The following is a 5,219-nucleotide window of genomic DNA, read 5'->3' on the forward strand; positions in this document are numbered from 1 at the left end:
CCCCCCCCCCCCCCCCCCCACTGTGTTACTTCTTAAAACACCTTTCCTCTTACTCCTGCTTCTAGATGTGGCCAAGGGCCAAATTGAGCTACTGGGTTGAAGTACCTAATGTTTTTTTTTTTGGGTATTAATTCAACAATATATTTCTGGTTTAATTTCAAGATATTAATTAATAATAAGAAGATGATGATTTGAGTATGATCTCATTAGAATGTATGTACGTATGTATGTTTTGAGTGTAAAAAGTAGTCCTTTTATTCCATAGCTTTTAGTACAACACTTTATATTCCACTTCATATCACTTTATTTGGTGTTACTTATTTGGTATTCTGAGAAGAAAGGGAGGATTTTGATTAGTGGGTATCGATGAAAGTGGAGTTTATATTATAAAGTTAATTTATGAAGAATATGGGCATCAAAATGCTCTAAATTAATTCCACATCAAATCTATATCTAACTCTATCTTCATATCAGAAGCTTAATGGCAAAGAAACTTGTTGTTGTTTCCAAACCATCCAAATTCAAAATTCTATTCCATTTATTCAAACATATATTCTTCCTTTTCTTACCTTTTTTCTTTTCTCCTTCATAAATTCTTTTTTTTTTTTTTTTTTATCAAAATACTCCATCTTTCCAGACTAATTGTTTAAGCAAGATGGAATTTAAAATTAAAATATATTTTTACGAGGAATACTATGCGACTTTCTCAACAAGAATTCAAAATAAAATATTTTTACTTACTTTCGTATTGACATTGGACCACTGAGAAAAGAAGTTCAACTATAATTTTATGTCTTGAGAATCCAGATTGTATTCTCTTGTTTTAGGTCAGGGAATAAAAGATTTAAAATAATCTTTTTGTAAAGAAAAGGAAAAAATAATTAAGGTGGGTGAAATTGTAATAAATGTAAAAAATTAAAGGTGACATTCTTTTTGGTGGGAGTTGTTCCATATTTATATTTATATATATTCTTTTAAATAAAGCCTAAAAGGTAGGGAAAATCTCTCTATATATAACAGCATAACTCGCCATTTTTAAATAATCATAATAATCTAAATCTAAACTTGTTAGGCGAAATTAAAACTATAATAAAGATGGAGAGACGCTCATTAATTTCACTCAAATTAATTACAATTATTAATTCGTGTTTCATTACAAAACAATGATGAAATATATTCGTCACTCCAAAGTAAAAAAAATAAATAAATAAATAAAAAGTTGGGTCGAACCCGAATCCACCGACACTCTTATCCAAATGGAATATCATCCTATTATTTAATTTTTCATATTTATATTCATATATCTCCAATAGTTTTGCAAACAATTATTATTTTTCCCACTAATAAATATAAAAATTAGCAGAGAGAGAGAGAGAGAAAATATAAGTACTCTTTATTTTAATACAATCACTAAAAAGGCTATTGAATAAAACAAATTGAAACGAAAAGAACAACATTAGAAAATAATTTATAAATTTATATAATATTTTCAAAGACGTTATTAATATAAAAAAAAAATCATATTTGAATTGATATTGATTATGGATTATTAGAGTTATAAAAACATAACGCGCTTTGATGCCATAAATATACATATTTTTTGAATTTTATGAATGTTGAATAATGGTGGGAGGTAGGACCTATGTCTTTGTAGATTTGTGGAAAAACATGGCACATGCGAGCGTTATTAAAGATGGCACACCAATATATATTTTTTCCTTTTTTTTAATAAAACATTGAAATATAATTGGTTGATGATGTTTTGTTAGTTTACTCGTTACATAATTTCAAGCATTGGATTGAAAGTATATACTTAAAATGGTTGATTATTAAATAATGATGATAATAAAGCTTAATGATTGTATTAAGTGAAGTAGAAAAGTAAGTGTTTGGTAAGCAAGACATAGGGTTGAATTAAATTTAATGTGAACTAAAATTGAGAAAAATAAATTGAAAGCGCAAACCTAACATATTTAATTAATTGAAATGATGAGAGATAAAAGGAAGTCAAGCATAAGAAAAAGGAATTGAGGTTAAAGGAAAATTAAGTTAGATATTAATGGAGGCATGTGGTTGGTTCCTTGTGTTGGGGGACAAATAACCAAACCCACCAATCTCATCCCCATACATTTTTCTCCGACCATATGTTTTTTCAATGCCTTTTTCTTCTTCTATTATTAATAAAATTAAAATTAATTTTAGGAAAACCAAAATGAGGGGGGGGGGGAGCATGTGGCAAATGGGCGTGATTAAATGGACTGCCCTAAAGGGACTGCCCTAAAGGGACTGCCCTAAAGGGACTGCCAAGGGCTGCTCATCCACACAAGCCTTCTATACAGTGTGTGGTAAGCACCGCAGGACAGTGTTCCCCCCAACAAACAAAAAATGAATTACATTGGAAATGGGCCTGGCCCTTTAGTTAGCTCGATGAGAAGAAGGTCCAGAAAAAGGGTCACACAATCCAACTATGATTCTTTTTATATAAAATAAAACTTTAATGCTTTTTTTATTTGTCGTCTTCTATATGAAATTATTTGTGCGACATGGGTAATCAATTAAAGCATTAGTTACGCACAAATAATTGCACCCCGCTGTGATCTAAAGGTCTCAATTAATCCGGAGGGAAAAAGCATAGCATAAAATAATAATAATAATGAATATTTCCTCCTTATCAACAAGCATGTTGCATTTTGTCCTAACATTCCTCAAAAGAACAAACATACAAATAAATAAATAAATAAATAAATAAAACCTTATTCTCACGCGACCAAAAGAAATAATAAAATTATAAAATTGAGATTTGATTAAAAAAAATTAATTTTACTAAACCCCATCTAATCTCCAAAGTAATAAAATTAGTAGGGTTTTAGAAGCAAGAAGGGGTAATTAATGTTGAGTGCATGAAAAGATTTGAATATGGCCCCCATCTTCGTGTTTATCATTATAATCATTTCCTACTCCTTTGTAAATTTATAGCTTAAGCTAATTTTGATGAATAAAAAAATAATTATTTTGTCCTTTCATACTTTATAAACTCTGGATTTTGACAGTTAAATCAATGAAATAACTCGTGAAAATATAAGATGCATAAAATCATTGTCTCCTTCTATATCTTATATTAGCCGTTCAAATTATGTATGGGATATGAGATTATTTGACTGCTTCCTCATATCACTTTAATAATACTTTAATAATGAAAGATATTCCAAATTTGTATTCATCAAACCAAATAAATTAATATTTTCAAACCATCCAATAACTACAAAATTATTTTTTCAATTTGATATTCATTTACTTTTTTACTTAGGATTCAGTCCCGTATTCTATTTTTGTGTTAACGGGTTGAGCTCAACTCTTTTATTTTTAAAAAAATTCAACTCAATTTAAATCGGAAATAAAAACCTAACTCAATTGAATTATTTGCATTTTGAAGTTATACCAATGAATTAGGGTTTATGAGGGGAAACTATTTTGTGGGTCTTCTTTTCTCTAAAAGCCCTAATCCTGTCTTGGATTTTATGTATCTATTTCATTTCATTTTAACTTTTGAGTAATGTCATTTGGAATTGTTTGATTGGACCCTTCGATTTGGCTATTTATGCACCACCTTTTATAATAATAATATTATTATTATTATTTCATTTACAATTAATTTAGATTTTAAAATGATTTAAACTAGGTTTTTTCCGACCATTTTAAAATTACTCTAAATCATATTTTTAACAATTCCAAACCAAATTTGATGATATAATTTTTTTTTATACTAAATTTGAAAATACTAAATTTTTTTTAATCATTTTAAAATCACTCTCAAACACATAATTTAACACCAAAATATTATATTACTTTTTTAATATAAATAATCTAGAATATAGGGGAAAAAATATAATATAATATATATATATTGTGTAGCTTTCAATGAAAGTAAGACACATGCACATAATCACAAACTTAAAAAATAAAAAATCAACGGTGGCTTCTCCTTGTGTCCAAGATTCAAAGTCCCATCCCACAGTGAATTGTAGTGGAATAAGTAATAGTATTCATTTTAATCTTTATTTAATTCAAAAGGTCTTATCATTGTAATTAACTGTAACGCCCGCTCATCGCCAACGCGATGAACAGGAGTTACTATCGACAATATTAAGAGACTCTGATACCCACTCATAAAATTGAAAATATTTCTGAAAAACATCCAGTAAAGTATTTCTATAAAAGAAAAGCAGTACTTTACAAAAACTTAAAACGACTAAGATGAATTCTTGACAACGGAAACATAATTACAGAACAGACCCAGACATGGATTCCCAGTAGTCTCTAGCCCGCTGGTCTCGTCCTCGGCTGACCTGCAGCATCTACATCTGGAAAGAAAAGTTATAATAATTCTGATGAGTAATTAGATTACTCAGTAAGTAGCTAATTTATCATTCACAGGTTCATAACTAATCTTTCCAGGTATTTTTACGTTTTATTCATCACTGACTCCTAGTTCTCTTACTAGGGTCATCTGTTCGTTAATGAGGTATCTCAGCTACCTCCAGCTAGGTTACTGACTCTCCCTCGATATGCTTATCTAGAATTTTCGGACTCGTATGTAAGACTCGCTCTCGGTCAAATACGGCCCGTCTACTAATTGCTCTGGCGGCCTGTTTATCTCATATACCAACGGTCAGGAGTACTCATGCTCCCTGACTTAGCACACAGCGCGTTGGCCAGGAACTCCGCGGGAATTAGTAGACTATCATACTCAGTAAATAAGCCATAGCTCAACCACCAATAAGCATATCTAGAATCATAACCTTTCCATTAACATGCATAACAGACTCACAATTACTGCATGCTTCCATACATATATCATGATCAACACGTAGAACATTCTGAAAATCATTTATATCACGCTTACATCACAGGCAAGCAGTCACAATATACGATAACACTAAATATCATCAAAGTTCATCATAACTTATTAAGCTCTTAATCAGGTAAACAACATACTCACATGTTGTAAAACAAGTTAAGAACGAGTTCAAAGGTCGATACGCTACTTACTTGGTTTCGAACCCCTTTTTCCTCCTTGAATGTACGTTTAATAGTACTTCAACACAATTCCTTCCTATTAGACCTATATTTTATCAATTTCAACATAAATATAGATCAATTTTGATAGGACAGGTCAAAAGGAGTCGAACGGGACAAACCGGGAGCCAAAATACCTTCTC

Source organism: Cucurbita moschata, unplaced genomic scaffold (assembly GCF_002738365.1).
Source record: "Cucurbita moschata cultivar Rifu unplaced genomic scaffold, Cmos_1.0 Cmo_Scf00034, whole genome shotgun sequence".
Lineage (NCBI taxonomy): Eukaryota > Viridiplantae > Streptophyta > Magnoliopsida > Cucurbitales > Cucurbitaceae > Cucurbita > Cucurbita moschata.